This window comes from Brassica napus, chromosome C8, assembly GCF_020379485.1.
Source record: "Brassica napus cultivar Da-Ae chromosome C8, Da-Ae, whole genome shotgun sequence".
NCBI classification, from domain to species: domain Eukaryota; kingdom Viridiplantae; phylum Streptophyta; class Magnoliopsida; order Brassicales; family Brassicaceae; genus Brassica; species Brassica napus.
Window position 1 is genome coordinate 35706765 of NC_063451.1, and position 22018 is coordinate 35728782.

At 34.8% G+C, this 22018-nt stretch overlaps 2 long non-coding RNA genes and 1 pseudogene across 4 annotated transcripts; 1 reads left to right on the top strand and 2 right to left on the bottom strand.

Moving 5' to 3' along the window:
* Nucleotides 1–6466: 6466 nt before the first annotated feature.
* Nucleotides 6467–7794, bottom strand: LOC106367833. The gene is made up of 3 exons (XR_001273951.3): nt 7629–7794; nt 7151–7223; nt 6467–6747 (listed from the first exon to the last, which is right to left on the bottom strand). It is a non-coding gene; the product is annotated as an uncharacterized LOC106367833 (long non-coding RNA).
* Nucleotides 7795–16213: 8419 nt separating this feature from the next.
* LOC111209025 lies at nt 16214–18736 on the bottom strand (annotated as a pseudogene).
* A 517-nt stretch (nt 18737–19253) lies between these two features.
* On the top strand, nt 19254–21341 carry LOC106367832. Of its 3 annotated transcripts, none has more exons than XR_007327098.1 (5): nt 19254–19346; nt 19478–19579; nt 19675–19809; nt 19907–20654; nt 20725–21341. It is a non-coding gene; the product is annotated as an uncharacterized LOC106367832 (long non-coding RNA). The 3 variants fall into 3 exon arrangements; XR_002660355.2 differs by having other exon boundaries at nt 19342–19579; nt 19907–20502; nt 20572–20654; XR_002660353.2 differs by having other exon boundaries at nt 19329–19579; nt 19907–21341.
* Nucleotides 21342–22018: the final 677 nt, after the last annotated feature.

Consider the following 22018-nt stretch of genomic DNA (forward strand, 5'->3'; position numbering starts at 1 on the left):
TCCCTTGTTCCATATCTATTCAGATCTCATCTCCCTTGTCTCTGTTCCAGATCAAGATCTAGGCTAAGGTGAGGTAGCTTGAACCCAGCTTGTTCTCATGATTCTTTATACTCCTTTATGTTGGATCTAGGTATGATTAGACCATGTTTGAGAGTTAGGTTGATAGCTCATGAAGACTGCTAGGTTGCTAGATGAATGGATCATGCTGCATAAGAACTCTCATCTTGTTTAAAGGACTTAATGAACTGCCTTGTGTTGATGTGAATGTTGTTTATAATGGTTGCTTGTGTGATTGGTTGTTGTGATTCCTATGAGGATCCTTGAATGAGAGCTAGGTTGCTAGAAACAAGTGAATGCTTAAGATGATAAATATGTCGTTGGTGACTGATGTGAATGCATGATGTACGTGAATGAGATGTCCTTTGGCATCAGTGTTGCGTTTGAGAGTGTGAAGTGTATTGTGTAAAACACCGATAACGGGTGGCATCTAATGAACGTGTTTGAGTCTAAGTTGAAATGAATGAGTTAAGGAAATGAGAATGAGTATGAGAAATGCGAATGAGAATGAGAACGTGAACGAGTCAATGAATTTGCTTGATGTCCTATTTAGACCACCGAGAACGGGTGGGCGTCTAGAGTCTAGGGTGTGTGAGCCTGCGGGACAGTAGCCTAACACGAGGTACCCGCAGGAGCCTGCGGGATAGTAGCCTAACACGAGGTACCCGCAGGAGCCCACGGAACAGTAGCCTAACATGAGGTATTCATGGGCGAGATGAGAAAGACTGTGAAAGGACGGTAACCGCAAAAGGTGGGATAGAAAATGTGCAAGGCGCCATAAGTTCAAGTCAATGCCGAGTCGTGGCATAATTATGGCTATTACGACCGGGATGGCGGACAGTGCCACGTGTGGGCCAACGTGCTACAACTCGGATAGCCATGTAGGAAGCTGGAGGGGGGCGGATTCCCGAAAGGGGCACCCTTTCAGGTCAGGCCAGAACGGGTAGGAACATCCGTAAACGGTCGTAGGTCCATACGTCTAGGTTGCTTGGAGTCGAGTCGGTTGTGTATGTCAAGTCAGTCGAGTCTATCAATTTATGTGTTTAGCAATGAGTGAGATCATTGTATTGATTGATCTCTAGGTTGGTAGAAATGCGTAGAGTAGAATGATGATGTTATGAAATGTTAAGAATGCATTTGATTGATTGTAGTGGCTAGTCAGCCCTGGTTCCCGCATAGAGTAATGTAGAGTGTCATGCGGGCATGCTGGTCTAGAGTCACTTCACTGAGTAACCCATTTACTCAGGCCCTCCATTTCCATTTCTATGTGCGCATGACTGTAAGTAGGAGTATATGGATACGGGTGTGACGGTATTTCACAGAAGGTTATGCGTTCGTCGAATCTTGGGACCAGTAACGGGACACGTAGGGTTGTCTAAATGAGTAGACACGTGTCCATAACGCCCTTTCGGTAACCTCGGTCGGACGCCGGGATCCGGCCGATACATGCTGAATATCAGAGTTCAACATATTAGAATCCATTTTTAAAAAAACATCCAAACATCACTCTTCTAATAAGTCACTGTTTGACCTGTTAAAAAAACATCCAAACATCAGTCATATGTATTTGTGTTATCAAAGAATAGGCTTCTATAAATCAAATCTAGCGGCAACTATCGAAGAATGGGGTTTGTTTTTACATATAATCAATCTGTTTGAATTATATTTCTTGTATATTTATTATGCAAGAATATTATGGTAGTATTGTCTTCCAGAAGTTTGTATGTTTTTAACGCTACGCACATATGAGACATAGTCGTTGAATCTACTTTTGTGTCTCCTCAAAGATTCACCTAATGAACAGGTACTGTATATCTTAAAGCCCAACTATTCAGCTTCTTTGATCAGGTTATTTTTCAGTATGGTGACATAATGTTCTGTTCTTCTACATCGCAGTACCATCCCATTCAACTTGGTGAACAGTGACACTGCTGGAATGAACCGAGCTTAGTCCTGAATGTGTGTTATCGAGTCTTGAAACTTTAGAATGGATAAAATACGTAGGAACATAAGAAGAGAAAGCAACAGTAGCATTCGTTATGCGTAGAGGGTTACTTGGATTTGCTTTTTCGCAAAATCTTACAAGTCTAAGTACTGGGATCCTTTATGGTGGTTAGCTCTTAGTACATTGTGCTTAATAGATTTGGCAAGAGGGAAAATCTTGTTTCCCTTATAGTTTCTAGGTCAAGCTGGTAATCTTCATTTACTTTATACAAGAACAATTAATGGGTGTTTAGTAATCTCTACTTCCAATCTGTAATGCATTAAGAAAATACTAGTATCTTACACATGAAAATTGGATATATAAAAATCCATACAAGTACTCTGTGTGATACTCTGAACCGAAATCATTATGTGCACATGAATGATCTAACTGTTTCTGTTATCTATTAAAGCTTTTGTGCTTTTACACAAACCTAAATTTTGCAGTTATTTCTGCTGTCAGTCTTCTGGAAGAACTTCACAGCTTTTTCTATGGTAATTCATCATCTTTGTGATCATGTTGATTGATTAATTTTTGCTTGCTTGACTTCAACTTCTTAATGGTGTACTTGTGCAGACTAGGAAGCTGTTTCCTGTTGGGATTTTTTTGCTTTAGTCAGGCGAGAAATCATTTTGTGATCTATAACAGAGTCTGATGTATATATCTTTTTGGTGGCTTCATGCAAACTTGCGTTTTATGTCTTTTTAAATTGCAGTACTGACATGTTGTGTTTCTATTTCATGACTCTGTTGGATTAAAGGTGTATTAATTTAAAATTTTTGTTATTGGTGAATGCTATCTTGATATTCGAAATACTCAAAAGTAAATCGCAGATGTTGGCTTAATCACAAAACTTCAAACGCTTTGATTAGATATACTCTTCAGGAGCTTAAAACAAAGGGTAGTACTCTGCTTAATTATCAAAATTTATTAGTAAGAATCAAACATTTAAACAGAACAACTTTTGCAAAGATGACCAAATGTGTAGACGTGTAAAGGAAAATTCAAAGCAAATAAGCACAATTGATTCCAGTCAAAAACAAAGCCAAGATGATCAAGGAAGGGTCAAGGATAGATTCGAAAGCAAAAGTGTGATTAACGAGCTGCTAGCTGTGTTGCGTCCTAACAGATGAGTCGCGTACTAACTTGTAAGTCTGTCCTGATAAGGCTTTGGTGTGGTTAATTAACTGCTCATGCCTGCATTACGTGGGAAACGAGTTTAGATTGTATAATTTTCAGACAATAAGGGATTTGGATCCCCATCAAAGTCATGATTGACAAACACACATGCCAGGAACTCCACAATAAGATCTTTGTAGGAGTAGTGCTCTTGTTTGAATGACCTTAATGAATTCTTTCAGTTGAGGCCCTTTTTTTGTTGACAATGAAAGCAGTCGCCAAGTAACGCAGCAAGTGTGGAGCACTAGTTTGTATGGCATTCAGATACCTAAAAATATACATATTCATTAAAGATAAGAGGTCTATGGTAATTACAAAGCTTCTAGAAATGTAAGAAGAGGTATATGATAATTTTGAAGCATTTAGGAATGTAAGAAGATAAATGCTTAACATTACTTCTTAAACTCTTAGATGGTACAGAAAGGTCGAAAATAAGTAAATCCAGCAGAGAGAGCCAAGCTCTTTAAACTCTTCTTCAGTTCTATGCTTACTTTTGGTCCCAGTGGCGAGACCACGTGAAGTGAGGGAGGGGCAGTACCCCGAATGAAAATTTTAAATTCACTGAAATTTCGTTAAAATTTATTTACTCCCCTACTTACATATTATGCTAATAGTTTTCATCTTTGCCTCGGATAATATTTTTTTTAGATCCACCATTGTTTGGTACTATAGATTGGCATGACAAAGATGTCAAGAGTCAAGACACGGGTTCGGTGGCCATATTTCTTCTTCCATTTTTTTATCTCTCTTTGTGGACTAATGGGGTACGTGAATGAGAGAGACTCCAATAACTAAAAGAAAAAAATGGAACAAATGGTATAGTGTAGTATATCCTGAAATGTTTCACATTTAAATAAAAACAGGTTTTATAGAGAAAAAAAGTATATATATTTCAAAACTGATGATAGAGGTTTACTCATTTATCAAACACGACTAGTTTTTTTTTTTTTTTTTTTTGGAAAAGAGTACAACATTTTTTTTTGAACATAGATATATTAAGAAACCAAACTCATACCCATTCTATGGGATAGAGGAAATAGCAGTACAAAGTGCAGATTTAACCAGTTTATCTGCTGCAGAATTAAAATTTCTAGCTAAGAATTTGAAAGATACATAAACAAAGAGTGAAGATAGATGGTCGATGTCCTGGATGATCCTGTAGAGATCCGCCGGAGGAACAGTCGAGGTGAGCGCTGTAATGAGCGTCTGGCAATCTGTTTTGAAACAGATTTTTGAAAAGTCTAGGGAGATGGCAGTGAGGAGGGCGCATCGTAGTGCCAAAGCTTCAGCTACCAATGGTGATGGCACGTTTTTTCCACGCAGGAGGTTTCGGATACTGTCGATCCCCGCTTGTCCTTGAAGATACACCCGAAGGCAGCTATGTTGGACTCCTTTGAAAAAAAAAAAAGAGAGTACAACATAAAATGCGAAATAACTGAGTTGTTTTTTTTGTATTTATCCAACTCCAGCTTCCTATGTGTATTTTGTCGTTATTTGTGGCGGATGTGATGCATGCTCTTGGCTTCAAAAAATAAATGTAGTTCTTACAAACTTATTCATATAATATCGGTGTCATGATAATACATTGTACGAGAGTGAAGACATGCTTACTAGGATGCATTCAATTTTTTTTGGCGAATTAGGTTAGAAACGTTAAAAACCACATTCTTCTTAGCATGATCTGTTGACCGGTGTATATTTTGGTTAATAATTAAAAGAAGCTAAAAGGGGTGATATAAAATTAATTAACTATGAAGTTATATACACTTACTTCAATTTATCTAACTAGAAGTAATAATATATTACAAAATGATTTGAACAAGTCCTTCAAAAACAATGAATTATAATAGTAACAAAAAAAATCAGTAATCATAAAGACAGAGAAATTCTGGCTTACCTTCGGCTCACCTTCATATACAATCCCTGCAAATAATAATATATAAAAAGCAGCATCATAGAAATTGAAATCATTCTTAACCAAGCATACACACTGAAAACTAGAGTCTAGAACCTAAACCTAAATTAGGCAGATCAAGGGTTACTTGTCCTACAAGACAGTGCCACATTACTTAACAAGGAACATAATGTTTTAAAAGCCCACCAAATATGAGCCTAGCTATTTTTCATCATTGGGTTTTCGTAATAAAAAAGCCCGTCTAGGGAAAACCGAAATCAATCTATGTTCAGAGTAGAAATACTTTGAGCTTTTATTTTGGCAACATAAAGTTGTTTTGTTTGAAAACATTGATAGCAGTAAGTTAAAAAAAAAAGTAATGGGTTTATGCTATTAAATTGGAAATCTATTATATTATATTAAAAAATAATGAGTTTATGTTACTTGATATACATATTCAAATCAAAATAATAATTTAAAATTGATTTATATCAAAAATTCATTCAAAAATATACATGTATTCAAAATTTGATTTACAACATATTTTCCAATAACCATTATAAAAAAAAAGAAATTCTCTTACATAGTCTTTTTTTGTTTATTTTCACAAAAATGGACTCTCAAAAAAGAAAATGACCAAAAGAAGTTTTATTGAAGGGTAAATATGCATTTATACTCTTAGGGTTAACTAATCTAAAACTTAAGGTTTAGAGTTAAGAGGTTGGATTTTGGGGATAAGTTCTAAATTTCAAAAATAAAAAATTAAAATTAAAATTTTCAAAATAAAAAATGGCTATTTTGGTCATTTTATTTTCTGTGGGCTATTTTTGTGACAAAAACTTAAAAAAGTCTATTCGAGAGAATTGCTCTTATAAAAATGTTTTCAATATATATAAGAAAAATAAAATACAAAGCTCAATTTCAAACACCATCTTAAATTGTGGGTTTTATATTTCACATTGAAATTTAAAAATATAATATATGTGATTATTTATATGATTGTACTTATAAAATATTATTAATTATAAGAAAACTTATTTGATAGTACGTATAAAATACAATTAATTATATGATAACACATATTTTTGTAACATATGATGACACATATAGGATATATAATAGTGATTAGGGGTGGACGTTCGGGTTCGTTTTCGGGTCTGTTTGGGATTACGTGTTCGGTTCAGATCTTTGAGGATTCAGTTCGGATTTGGATAACCAATTTAAATTGTTTTGGTTTAAATATTTGGATAGAGATTTAATTAGGGGTGTCAACATGGATAAACCAACCCAACCCAATCCAAACCCAAATAGATTGAGCATAATTTACAATGATTTACTATATCACAACAAAATTACCATCAACTTACTAACATTTAATAATTAAAAATGCTAATAAAAAAATGCTAATCAAAGATTAGCAAATTATATAATTTTATTTTCTCGAGTTATATAATATAACTCATCAAAATATTTTAAATAATGGAAAATCAAATGTCTAGGAAGAAAAACAAGATTGCCTCTCTAGTCTCCACCACTACACATTAACAAGAACTCTGGTCGTTTGATAATAGAACACAAACAAAAGTCTCTAATTCCAATCGAGCCACTTCATCGTTCACTTCTCTTGTTATGTCTGCCCATTGTTTTCACCAGAAACACAAAATCAACCATTTGAGTGCAAACTCATATCTTAAATTTCTTAGAAGAGAACTAATTTAGAGATAGAGAATATTCTGCTTGATGAAACACTCACTGTAACAATCACTGGCTACACTATTCCTTTACCATCAAAGGTGTAAAACACTTTACATAAAGAACCCAAAAAGAAACTCGTTTCAAAAAGGGATTTTCACAAGTGGTTTTCTTGTTGAATTATATTGAGGACACAATAACCACTACCAAAGAGAGAATCATAGTATCGCAATAAAACCAATGAGAATGACACACTCAAGACTCATGCATATCAAATTTCTCAGAAATAAGCAGAGTCAAAGAAAAGAGTCAATATTTACTTTGAGAATAATCAAAGAACTTACTCCTTTGGTGGATGTGTGATCATGTCTTCCACATCATTTGGACTCGATCTAATAACAACCGTCTCACCTTCGTCTATTAGCAATATGAAGAGACAGAGTCAAAAAATACTCTTCCAGCCACAAATAAAATAAAGTTTGAAAGTCTACAATTGTTTCTTCATAAACTAGTCAAAATCTGAATTTCAACAAGCATAATTTCAACAAGAACATAATCTGTGATTCCATGAACTCCCAATAGAGCAAAAGGCATTTTTTAATAAGAATATATCAAACCAGAAACTATACCATACGCATGATCAAAGAAACCATCTTAAGCCATGAGAGTCGAAACTCAAATACAACCCATAAGATAGAAACCCTCTTGACTAATGAGTTTGCCGATAGATTCAAACCCATAAAAATTCACTTCAGTTAATCCGAAATCATCAAAATCAGTGACCCTTAAAGCTAAATTGAAGAAAAATAGAGTTTGACTCACAAGGAAGATGAGTTGCTGTGTTGTGATCGATAACCCAAAATCAATGACCCAAAAGGTGTGATCGATGATGAAGGTCTAGCGAGATCGAAAAAGAGAGATCAAATCTCGTGAGATAAGAAAAAAGAGAGAGAAAGACGAAAAAAAAAAGCGTGTGTGAAAAAATTGGTTTGGATTGGATAACCCATATAAACCCATTTTGATCCAAACCAATATTAATCCAACTCACTGAACCCACTAACCCATAAAAACCATTAATCTATTAAGATCCAAATTATTAACTCATTAGAACCATGGTTGGTTTGGTTTGGATCAATCTTATTAATCACAACCCATTTTGACACCCCTAGATTTAATAATTATTTAAGTATTTTTGGAGTTTTGAGTATATTTTAACTATTTTAGATATTTACGTTTGATTATTTATATATATTTTCAAGTATTTAAACGAACTTAAATGTATCATATATATTATGGATGTTTTTATATATATTAAATCTAAAAATAATTAATATATATAAGTATATAAATATATTTTGGATACCCAAAATACTTCGGTTCGGATCGGATTAGGTTTCAGTTCTTCAAATACCAAAATTTGAATAATTTGGATATTTAATCAACTTCGGTTCGGATTTGCTATTACTTATTCGGATTGAGATTGGTTCGATTCTTCGAATTCGAGTTTTATTGTCCAACCCTAAATAGTGACATAAAAAACAAATAACATCGTATTTTTAAAAAAATACATCTGCGCGGGCGTGCGGATCAAAATCTAGTTCATATTATAAAATTAAGGAACCTTTACATACAATTCGCGTTGACGAACAGAAAGTTTGTAGAAACGATATTAAATTTCATGTAATACACAACTCCACCACTTATAGAAAAAAATTCTGTTGATATTATATGCTTAAGAACCTCGTGTTACTCATGTTACAGTGCAAAGTTGTCCGCAAGTAAAAGGAGACCCACAAGCTAACGAACATCAGATTCATCTTGCCGCTATAATTTCAGACATCCCTTGAAGCTACACAAATCATTTGCACACTCCACAATCATTAATACTAGGTTCGTCAACCCCGCGCAAGCGCGGGGTTTGTGGGTGTTGTATGTCCCATTAATATTGATTTCCAAGATTCAATAGAAATGCTCTCATAACATGTATAACTGCTGAAGATCAAAACTCACTGGAGAAAGATATTTAGTTGATTAACTCCTATGAAAATTGTTTTTAGAAGGAACCCCAAACATGGGCTCCAAAAAGTTACCAATAACTTCATCACTTCATCCAAGTTCTGTTCAGTAAAACATCTCTCTTCGAACAAAAATTAACTTGATTAGTTGATATAGGTCAGCACGAACTCGTGCATTAGAAATTTAAAATAACTGAACTCCACGTTGGGGTGTAAGAGGGCTTAGTTTCGACAGCAATGGCATGGAGTGGTCTTATGTTATTGTAACTTTAGTTTTTCTTTTCAGTTATGGATTCATTTCAAAAGGATGTATTTATTTTCACTTACTATTTCTTCTCTTTCGAAAATGTTTATTAGTATATTTAGCAATCCTTGTTATTATGCTATGTATGGATTACCTATTAAAGGTGATGAGAAATCATTATATATTCAATTTTTAAAAAGAATAATCATAATAATCATATGATTACTTAATCTATTACTCTGTCAGCCTGTATATGGAAGAACATCGGTGGAATTGGAAACCAAGGGAGGAGGAAGCAAGAAATGACATATTGAGAAAAGGATTCTTGTCACATAGATCCCCAAAGGATTCCCACGTGGATTGTCGAGCTTCTGAAACATCACAAGTCACTAAATCTTTAGTTCGAGTGTAATGTATTTGGTCCCAAGTAAATGATTCTTGAGTTGGTGTGATTCCGTATTTTAGTAGGATACTGGTAGGTTGATTTTAAATGTATTCTTCAAAAAAAATGATTCTTTCGTTTTAAATTGTTATATTTCTGCTGAAGTAGATCATTGTGTGATAATTGTTTTTCTTGGACGATCTTCTTGGATTCCCATATTTTCATGGGCAATGATGGTGAAAATGTAGGAGTTGGCGTTGGGAGCGAAGGGAATCGTTTTGTCGTTGTATTAGTAAAGGACCCTTTGATAAGACTATGAAGTCTTTACAACACACAAAAAATAATTAACACTAAAGTTATTATTCTGATTTTCAGGCTTAGTTTATCTTAGTATTTACTTAAACAGGTTTTTGAGAAAAGCATTGAGATGGTTTTAGGTGCATTCACCGACATTGTCTTTTTTTTTTCTTTGTTATCAGTGATTTGTCGTTTTTATACAAAGATCACCATTTGTTCTAGTTAAAAAAGGCAGAGTACAACAAATGTTTTCAATTCCGGCTGATCATCAAAGAAAAAACAGCTTTCGAAAATGAACAATCTAACCTGATGATTTGCAGATCCAACAGTTACATTATGAATTTTAAGATTTAGAGAAAACATCATCAACTAAGTCCATGTGTGTAACACGAACATTTTAAATGATTTAGATACGGTAATATACCTTTGTAGCCTACTCCAAATGCACACTCTAACTAAAAAGCCCACTGGTCTCCAAACCCACCTTTCTCTACCTGAAAAATCCCACTGAAACCTTACGTGGCAATGTGTAGATCTTTGTAATGATGACAAACTGCACTTCCAGTTCTTACATAATCCATTAATTTTTTTCTTCTCTGGGTAAAAGCCAAACGCCAGTACACTCGCAGTCCTTCATTAACTTAAACAGCCTCAGTAGAAGGGTGTTTTAGAGACACTAATAGGATGTGGCATTTGTCACTAAGACATCATCGGCTTAATTTTTCTGATGATGCTAATAATATCTTTCCTCTATGAAATAGGAGAGAATAAGTTATTTAACAACAAATACTTCACACAACAAAGCAAAACAACAAATGAACATTGAATCTTCACTAATAAGCAATGCAAATTCGTTGCTTTTCACCTTAGCAACATAAATATTTTTTTTCCAAAGGTGACCATTATATATTATATTAAACAACAAAACATTGGAGTCTGGACTGTAAAAACTCTGCTACTAAGTATTATCAACGCTCACAAAAAGTTTCATGCCTAATACCCAACCAACACTACTATATACAAATCAAACAAATCTCCTAACTTATCCGGATCTTATCGAAGATCGCTTTACTCAAGGGTGGCACGAAGCCGCTGACGCCGGCTCTTAAGCCGGTAGCTATGCCCTGCTTGGTCCACCGGCATGGTGTTCCATCCATCTGACATAATATTCAAATGCAAACAGGATATTTGAATGTGTTTCCTCTGGTGCTGAAGACTTTCCGTTGCCCTCTTTCTTGATTCTCATGAATGAAAATAAAAGGTGTCACAGGAAGCGTACAAAGAGGAAATTTTGGATGTTTCTAGTAAATTACAGGAAGCTTACAAAGATGAGGAGGAGTTTTGGCAACAGAAAAGTCGTAATCTGTGGTATACGTCTGGGGATCTGAACATCAAGTTTTATCATGTCCTGACAAAACAACGTCGGGCTCGTAATAGAATTGCGGGGGTTATATGATGCGAATGGTGAATGGATTATGGAGGAACAAGGTGTAGAGAAAGTAGCAGTAGATTATTTTGGGGATTTATTTAAGACAACTTTTCCTACAGCGTCTGATGGCTTCTTGGATGAGATTATACCTACGATCACTCCCCAGATGAATCAGCGGTTAGTCCGGCTTGCAACTGAGGAGGAGGTACGCCAAGCACTGTTTATGATGCATCCAGAAAAAGCCCCAGGACCGGATGAGATGTCGGCTCTTTTTTTCCAGCACTCTTGACATATAATAAAAAAAGATTTACTGGAAATAGTCAATGATTTTTTGTTATCAGGGACACTGGACACAAGGTTAAATCTGACGAATATTTTTTTGATCCCTAAAACGGAAAGGCCTACGAGAATGACTGAGCTCAGACCTATCAGCTTATGTAATGTAGGATATAAGATTATATCGAAGGTTTTGTGTCAGAGATTGAAGGTGTGTCTCCCCTCTTATCTCGGAAACACAATCGGCCTTTGTGCCGGGAAGGTTGATCTCGGATAATATACTTATAGCCCAGGAGATGTTCCATGGATTGAGGACTAATAAAGCGTGTCAGGATAAATTTATGGCCATAAAAACGAACATGAGTAAAGCTTATGATAGAGTTGAATGGATCTTTATTCAACAATTTCTCTCCAAGATGGGTTTTGATCATCATTGGATAAAACTGATGATGGAATGTATTTCCTCAGTCCAGTATAGAGTGTTATTAAATGGGCAACCAAAAGGAAATATTATTCGGCAGTGGGGGCTTCGTCAGGGGGATCCGTTATCCCCTTATCTATTTATTATGTGTACGGAAGCGTTGGTAGCGAATATTAAAAAGGCGGAGAGGGAGAAACATCTGACGGGTATAAAAGTTGCTAGGGCTTGTCCCCCGATATCCCATTTACTCTTTGCAGATGATAGTCTTTTTTTCTGTAAAGCTAAAAGTGAGGAATGTCAGACTATTCTTAGGATTCTTAAGGAATATGAAGTGGCATCAGGTCAGCAGATAAATTTTAAAAAATCATCGATCCAATTTGGACATAAGGTTGAGGAAGAATTAAGACAGGAAATGCGGGATATTCTGGGAGTACAGAACCTAGGTGGCATGGGATCATATTTAGGCATACCTGAGAGTTTAGGAGGTTCAAAGATACAAGTGTTTGGTTTTGTTCAGGAGAGATTGAATAATAGAGTCAATGGATGGACTTTCAAGTTTTTCACTAAAGGGGGTAAAGAGGTGATTATAAAATCGGTGGTAACAGCTCTGCCAAACCATGTAATGGGCTGCTTCCGGATTCCGAAAATGGTGATGAAAAAATTGACAAGTGCAGTAGCACAGTTTTGGTGGAGTCCACGGGGTAGCACTAGAGGAATGCATTGGAAATCATGGGATAAACTTTGTACGCCTAAGGATGAAGGAGGCTTGGGTTTTAAAGACCTCACAGATTTCAACACGGCTATGCTTGGGAAACAATTATGGAGATTAATTGAGAAACCGAACACTTTATTTGCCCGAGTGTTCAAAGGAAGATATTTCAGGAATGCATCACCCCTGGAACCTATTAGATCTTACTCGTCATCTTATGGCTGGCGTAGTATTGTCTCAGCTAGATCTCTGGTTAGCAAATGACTAATCAAAAGGGTAGGATCAGGATCATCTTTTTCAGTATGGAATGACCCTTGGCTCCCATCCACTCGCCCGAGACCAGCAAACAAAAATCAACATAACTTTTACCCGGATCTTACAGTGGATTCTCTTATTGATGAAACATCAAAAACATGGAATTCACATGTTATTGGGACTTTGGTGGACACGCAAGATGTGCAAATTACTGAGAGTATACCTTTAAGCCGAATTCGGACAGAAGATCGGGATGGATGGCATTTCACAAAAAATGGGAGATACACGGTTAAAACTGGTTATGAGGTGGAGCGAGTGTATCCAGATAAAGAGAGGACACTACTAGAGTATGGTCCTTCAGTTTCGTTGTTAAAAGCACATTGCTGGAAAGTGCGATGCCCACCTAAGTTAAAACATTTTCTTTGACAACTGGTAACAGGTTGCATAGCGGTAAAGAAAAACCTACGATCACGAGGAATCCAAGGAGATATGACTTGTGCACAATGTGGAGCACCTGAAGAATCCATAAATCATGTCTTCTTTGAATGTCCACCGACAATTTAGGTCTGGGCGCTTTCACGGATCCCGTCAAATCCAGATATTTTTCCCTATCAATCACTTTTTGCAAATATGGATCACTTATTTTGGAGAGTCTCTCTGGCAATGGAGGATCACCATTTTGCATGGATTCTATGGTATATATGGAAAGGAAGGAACAATAAGGTATTTAACAATTTGGATATGGACCCCCGAGATACACTCAAGTTGGCAGAAACAGAGTCGGTACTCTGGGCCGAGGCGCAAATTGCCCATACACAGCGAACTGATCAGGCACGATCGGTAGTGAATGCGCCAGTACCAACTATCCCTGGTAGATGGTGTTATACAGATGGATCATGGAAAGAAAATGACAGATATTCGGGACAAGGGTGGTACAGTACTTTAGAATGTTTTGATAGTTTGTTGGGAGCGAGGAATACTAGAGTGAGTCAATCACCCCTTCATTCGGAGATAGAGGCGCTTATTTGGGGGGATGGAATGCATGAGGAATTTAAGACAGTTTACGGTTACTTTTGCGACAGATTGTTCTCAATTGGTGAAGATGGTTTCTGAACTTGAAGAATGGCATGCATTTGCAAGTTATCTGGAAGACATCAAGGTCCTACAAAGCAGTTTCCACAGCTCAGAGCTTATCCATATACCAAAGACGCATAATTCAAGAGCGGACAGTCTAGCACGCAGTGCAAGACATCAACCTTCTTTTGTTGTCCATATGGATGTGGAGCTACCAGTTTGGTTTACAGAGTCTATATGAATCTGTTTGTTTGTTGATGATAAAAAAAAAAAAAAAAAATAAGGTGTCAAATCTAAGAATGAGATTTGTGGAGATGGAGTGATGATTTGTACCATCTGTGGGAATATATTTATAGGATTAGACTGAGAAGTTTCTGAAAGGGCTGGAGAGTAATTGAATTGAAGCCTGATATGTGGACTGAATATTTTCCCTAACTAAAACGGTAGATCTAAAGGCGGGAGGAGCAAGAGACTGTTGAACCTTGAGCTTTCACAAATTTTATGGGCTTAATTAATTATTAAACTCCTTTGTATTTTGAAAGCCCATTCAAAAGAAAAAAAAGTTGATGACGTAGAGACCCTGGTTGGAGAGAAAACTCTTCTATTATTATATAGAAGACTAGATTTTATATTTTTCTTACGCGCGAATCTATTTTAATATTTTAGTTTAAATTTTAAATTTACAAAATACAATAATTTATATAAACTTTATTTCTATGAAAATATTTAAAATATGATGCTTTTTTGTTTTTTCGACTTATGTTTGTCTATAAAATTATTTTCTTTAGCTTGTTTACCATTTAATATCTATTTATTTATATTTATATTAAATTTTGTGTTTTATTAGATAGATTGCTCAATACATATAAAGCACAATTATACTATTGTAAAATATTTTTATCGTACATTTTACCTATATTTTTTGTTTGAATGACACAAGAGATTAATTTATATGCATAGTATTTAAATTTGCTTTTTATTTAGAAAAGTTTTAAACTGAATGTGTGATTGTTGTATATTTATTATGTGCAGATATGTATTTGAAATAATTTTAGCTATTCCTTAAAAATGTATATATGTGATAGTATAATATTTAGATATAAAATTTTTGTAACAATACTATTTTGCTGAACATAACTAATATTAAATTGTTTTGTTAGATAATAAAATACATCAAAAACTATTTAATTTTGTTAGATAATAATAAAAAAAAAGAATTGATGACTATAATTTTTTTAAAAAATATTTGTAGACTACACGTACTTTTAGATTTGCTTCATTAAGCATATTTTGATTAGCTTCTATAAGGGTTATGTTTGTATCATCTTTTAAAACTTGTGTCGAAACATAATATAAAGTGTTGATAAAAAGTTAACTGCTGATAATTTAACAATATGTATTTCATATAATTGGATTTCTCTTGTGACTTGTCAGTAGCGTTTTGATAAAAAAAGTTGTAAACTCAATGAAAGCGGAATAATAAAATGGTTTAAGAAAGAAAAGAATTAAAACCAGGTATTATTTTAGCTGGTTTCAGAAACTTTTGTGATATATTATCAGTTTGGATGATTTTTAACTTTATATCTATTTTTTAAAGTTTTTGTTAGGTTAGCAGTTTTGATATCAATTACGTACCCATCAACTTGAATAGGCAAAGTTTGGAGAGGAAACCTAGCTCTCCCATCTTCTCGAAGATAGCCTCTGCTTTGTTAATCTTTTGGTAACATCTCGTGTATGTGTTTAAGAGTGTAGCTAGCATATCCCTTAATCTTCTCCGGGTTGTTTCTTTCGAAAAACTTATCAGCTTCTTTTAAACCCAACACTTTCTCAGTATATCTTCTGGAAAAAGATTGATCACAAAAAAAAGATTGATCACCTCTTTTTCACAAAGCCCTGAAGATACCTCAAGTGCTTTAGAGAATTTATAATTTGAGTCACTTAGACTCTTGATAGACGACAAAAAAAAAAAGACTCTTGATAACTGATAAGGTCTCTCAACTGTGAAGGCTTCACTTGATTCCCATTTTTTCCCACTCTTCCAGCAAAGGAGTGATTGGTTTATTATCACATCTTTTGTTCCTTACCGTCCTTCATAAGTATATCTACTTGTTTCATCATTCCCCTTTTGTGAAAACCAGACACCAACATAGTTTGGACTCGGACATCAAGAGTCAACAGAGACCTCTAAATCGTTCACTGTCAAGCTTTCATGTCTTCTTGTATAGATTCCATATACGGTAAACATCTTCACACTTTCCTTCTTCACCGTATAGCCTCATGAGCTCTTTATACGACTTGTGATCCTTCACTTCCGATGCTCTCTCGCTTCTCTCTTGGAACCAACTCTCAGATAAGCCTTTGCCATGTCAAGAGCTGTGAACACCTGAAGCGTTGCGATCGTTTCACAACCAGCCATAAGCTTTTTCATTGACCGCACGTCAGATTCAGCAGCGTACACTCGCAAAACGTTGTTCACGGTGAGGCTATCGAGCTTAACGTTGTTTTCCTTCATCTCTCTCAAGATCTCATCGACCTTACCTCGGTTCCCAACAGAGCTGTATAGAGACGTCATGGAGCTGTACGGTGAAAAGGTTTCAAGAGAAAACCTAGCTCTCTCATCTTCTTGAAAGCAGCTTCTGCTCTATCAAGAGTCTTCTTTGCTTAACTGTTTAGTAAAGAGGTGTACATAGACTCACCTCTCAAATTCTCAGGGATGCTCTCGAAGAACTTGTCTGCTTCTTCTAAAACCTAACACGTTCTCAACCAGATGAAACCGAGCTGTGTAGTCTTCAGGTAAGAGACTGCATATCTCTCGTTCAACCATACACTTTTGATACCTCTAGGGCTTGGTGAAACCGCTTGGCGTCGCGGAGCATCTCGAAGATTACTCTCACCAACGAAGGGTTCAACTTGGTTCACTTGTTGTCGCCATTGCTCAAACACCGTACTGATCTCTGTTTTCTGATATAAAGCCAAGGAAGGGTTGAACTTGGGGAAACCACTTGGGTTTACGTTTGTGTTGGAGCAGAAAAATCGAGACATGCTATTGTGAGCGAGAATACCCTTTGCGTGTTGCTAAAGACTAATCATGCTCAAGTTCAATCTTAGGGCCTGTGACATAACTTAGTCTTGATAAATATAGCTTTTTTTTTTTGAGATATTGACATTTTTATAATTATACATATTAAGTTAATTAATTTTAATAAGTTTTTTCTTTTGTTAGTTTACTTTATTTCCTATTTTTACATATTTCTTTTGTTAATATTACTATACTGTTTTTAATTTTACATTTTAATTTAAAATTACCACTTTTAAGTAAGGTCTCATATTTAAATTTATTTTGTTAGTTTAAGTTATCTTAATTTCTTTTTCTTTTTAAATATTTTTCGAAGTATTAAGATTTTAAGAAATAATAAATTAAGTTGATGAAGTGTCATATTTTGATTGATTATACCCAAGAAGACATAATTTTGTTTTTAATATTAATATTCTGCTTTTAATTTTTCAATTTATTATAATAGTTAACATTTTTAAGCAAGTTATAAAATGTTAATATTTATTTTGTTAGCTTAAGTTACATATGAAATATTAATTTTGTTTTTAATATAATTATGGAAATATAATATTTTCTATAAATAATAAACTAATATAATGATATGTGGACGCTCTCAGTGGCTTATAGCCTCAACTTTTATATAGTATAAATTATCATAATAATCAAATATTCTTAACTAATAATATCATAATCAACAATTACAAAATTAATTTTTGTTTTTATTAATTTACTTTTTCATAAATTTTAGTAAGATTTCATTAATTTTATAAAAAAGGGTGAATTCAAGTGATATTTTAAAGTGCAATGTGTAAAATGTTAGACAAAAAAAAGTGCAAGGATTTCAATATTAAAAAAAAAACTGTAACAAAGTTTTAAATCCAATCTAAGTTTTAGATTAAAATTTAAAAGAGGTAAGGCAAAATTTTGAGCAAGTAAAAAGTCAAAGTATTATCAAGTAGAAGGCAAGGAGACAACATCAGACAACAACATCAGGGATGAGCTTGACCAAGTCAGATGATGGGAGGCAGAGGTGGTTGGAGACAAGGCAACGTTGCTGCGCTGGAGTGAGAGGAGTGACCTTGGCCTTCCTGAAAAGAAAGATGGAGTCGATGTCCTCATGTGTTGTAACGGTACCAGATAAGAGTCAAATCATTAGAAAACCGACAATAACACTCTAACGCATAAAATAACGATACCAGATAAGAGTCAAATCATTAGAAACGAATAATTTAAACCCACAATAAAACTCTAACACCCTAAATGGTATACCAGATAGAGTCAATCAAAAACAATAACTTTAACAGACAATAAATAACGCATTAAATGGTCAATCATTAGAAAACCTGAAACAGATCAACTTACCAGAAAGAACCTAGAGGACTCCCAGAGTTCCTCTCTAGGTGAAGCAGGAACAGCCGCAAGGACTCTTGCAACGACCTGAGGGAACAGTTGGATGATCCTTGCAGTAATCAAAGCATTCTACAAGAGAGATCAGTGTTGGTTATTAGAGACAGATAGCGCATCATTTTTCAAACACAAGAACAAAATCACAAATTAAATCTTCAAAACATAGACAAGATCGCAACACAGAAAAAAAAAGATTAAATCATCAAAAATAGATAAGATCGCAACACATGAACATATACTAGGAGGATTATAATTTTTCAATGTCTAGATCGTCATTGTCTCACAAAAATCAAAACATATTAACCTGATCTCAAAACCAGGAATATAATCAGATTTTAAATCATCAAGAGAGAGAGACTTGGCCATTCTAATAACATGAAAGATAAAACCGTGGCACATTACTTAACTTTAAACCATCGACAACAACACAACGCTGCCGTTGGATTGTCAGAATTGGTAGGTTCGACTAATATATAACTAAATAGGAAGGAAAGTTGGATTAGAAATTTCTGAAATTTGGAGAAAATAACAAATGTGATATATTGAAATTATGTAAAGTAAAAGTTTTGAAATTATAAATTTAGTATTAGTTATTCTAGACAATTACGAAAAAGTTTGAATTTATGTTTTCCATTACCAAAGACTTTAATGCTAATAATGTTTTACATGTCCAATTCTTTTTTTATTGAATACCAAATTGATTAAAGACTTCAAAGAATTGGATCATTTACATATCCGATTCATGTGGTGTCTTACAATGCTAAAAGTTGATAATAGTCATTAGCTCTAGAGGGTCCAGGTCGATTAAAAAAATACCCAATCAAAAAGCTTTAATCTGCCATGTCACACCCTCTATTAATCGATAACAGATTAATAATGGGTCAACTTCTGTGGGCTGCTCATCTATTTCAATTGGCCCATCGTTAAAGAGCGAGGTCGTCTTCGACTCTTCCAATTCATCGGAATCAATTCGACTGTAAATCACTGTTTCTCTTATATTAATCATCATCATCATTCATTCTATAACATTCTTCAATCCCATCTTAATTAGATGCATCCTTCCACCTCCCTTTGTTTCTTCACATATATAAATCCTTTTTGTATCAGTTCACTTCGAACCATAGTCTACATCCTCCTCCATACGAAAACATTGATCGACAGCCATGATATCCGCTCATGCTTCCGGGAAGTCTCAAGTTGCCCTCATCGGTATGTGTCCTCTCGCTACTTTTTCATGTTTCCTTCCATCTGTCTCCACTGTAATCTCCTTAACCAGTTTCGTTTTTTTTCTTCTGTGATGCAAGGCTTCATCTCATCTAATTGTGCCAAACGTGCTACACATGGCAAATAATGCATCAATCGTTCATCCCATAGATTGGACGCCGGGGTTTCTGTTTCACTTTCCTTCCAGTTCTTAAGTTTTGTTCTGTTATTGCTATGTAAGAGGTCCTTTCACATCTTAATTATTTCGACATAGCTCAAGTTAGACTATAGTCTTTTTTATGCTTTGTCTGATTTTGTGGTTTTAATTGTTAGCTCTCACCTTTTGACCCAACCAAGAAGAAGAAGATGAAAGTTGTCATTTTGGATCCTATCGAGGACTCAACAGAGTCACAAGCGGAGAAAACTGATTCATCCCCTCGAGTTTATGTGCCGTGAAACTTTGGCTGTTTCTTTTCAATGGTGTACATACATTTTTTTGTTTTTATTTATTTTCACTGCAGCTTTTGATGGCCTTCAAAGTTCATTTGTTGGACAGAACTCAGTGAGTGTTCTAACGTCTTGCCTCTTTTAAACTCTTTTTTTTTTGAAACTGGTGTTCTGATGATTATGTATCTCGCATTGTTTTTTTTTTTCCAATGGGTGGGTTTAATCAACCTCACATTTACATGGTATTTTTAAATTCCTTTCTATGCTAACTAACTGTTTTTACCGGCATGCATTTAAATACCCAAATCCGTATTTTCCAATGGTCTTATAGAACAGTCGCCACGGTGATCAGTGGCCTTATTCTACTATAGATTCCAACGACATCATATCTTCACAGCCAAAAAATGGGGAGATGAACATGGCGACTGGAGGCCATCCTAGAAACTGCAGCGAATCATACTTGACACTACAACGTGCTCCAGGTAAACACTAAAGCTTACTATTGTGTATTATTTGTTGTTGTTGTTATTCTCTCTTTCTTTCTGTGGCAGTTCACTAGATGTTTCCAAATGAAATTTGGTCGGTCATCAAGAAACTTCTCTATTTACTTAACCAAGGGGAGTCATTCACCAAGGTTGTTTTTATGGTTACATGCATTCCAGTTTCATTCATCTGAAACCCTGATGAACGTTTATATGTTCCAGTCTAAGACAATGGTTTGGGAGAATTCTCCACTTGATTTTGAAGGAACTGTCTCCAAGAGCTGAGGTTCGTTGTCCGTAATTTGCCTTAGTAGCGAAATCCTAACACTTATGTTAGGTATAGATTCCTCTGCCGAATAATAGACGAAACCCTTTTCACACCAACTGAGAGATACTTGAAACAAGCTATTGTCGAAAAGAATCATGGTGTTTCAAGCTATCTGCTATCATGATTTTTGCATGCTTATTGGTTGCAAAATCAATACTTCCCTTAAGATGGCTGCCATGATGGATGCTTTAGTTACTGCTTGACCTGAATCAACTTGAAAAGATTGAAGATTACTTCTTGGAAGTATTTTTAAATATGAAGCACAATGCTGCCACTGCCACATATAATACAAAGGCCGTTTACTATGTTCTAAGACCCAATTTATGATCTAAAAATTCTTACGTTTCCATGCGTTTTGTTTCTATTTTTACTGCTATTTTGTTTGTGCTTTTTTTTTGAATTTGTAGAAGAATAGAGTAGGCCAGAGCTGGAGTTCTTGAACAGCAATATGATCTTTGCAAACTTAGCCAGGCTTCGGCTTATGGAAGTAAAATGAGAATATGTTTTCCAAGACTGACTATGCAAATTAACTTCTTTGATTCCTATTTGAAACTCTCTTTTTTTTTTTGATATAAACACATTATGTAGAGCTTCCTGAGGCTGTTGTATTGTACCCGGTTTCTCAACAGAGGGAAGAGTTATTATGGTGGTAGACATTGTAAGGGTGGGGAGGTTGGAAGATAATGCAACAGAAAAAGAACCAAATTAAGAAAAAGAATGCTCTGATTTTAGAAAACCATACGACACACTATTATTCTTAGTTGTAATGGAGTTAACTTTTAATATACTAAGAGATACTCTACTTCAGGTTTTGCTTGCTTATAAATAATTTTCCTCTATCTTCTACCAAAAACCATTCAAATATTACAAGAATCAGTAGACATGAGAAGATTGGTCACAATCACAACAAATACAAAGCTTCTTTTATTGGCATTTTCAAAGCTTCTTTTACTGGCGTTTTCAATCTCGCAACAAAAATTATCGATGATGAATCATGGCTTCGCTTGCAACGATATTAGAACATCATTAAAATGTGAAAATGGAGTTTTTTTCAACATTTGTAACAGTTCCATTTTGATTTATCAACAAGCTTTAAGATTATACATCTTAAAGCATTACTGAAGAATAATCATTAGATCTAACATTTTTAAGATCAGAACAAAAGATAAGTTTTTAATTATAAACTTT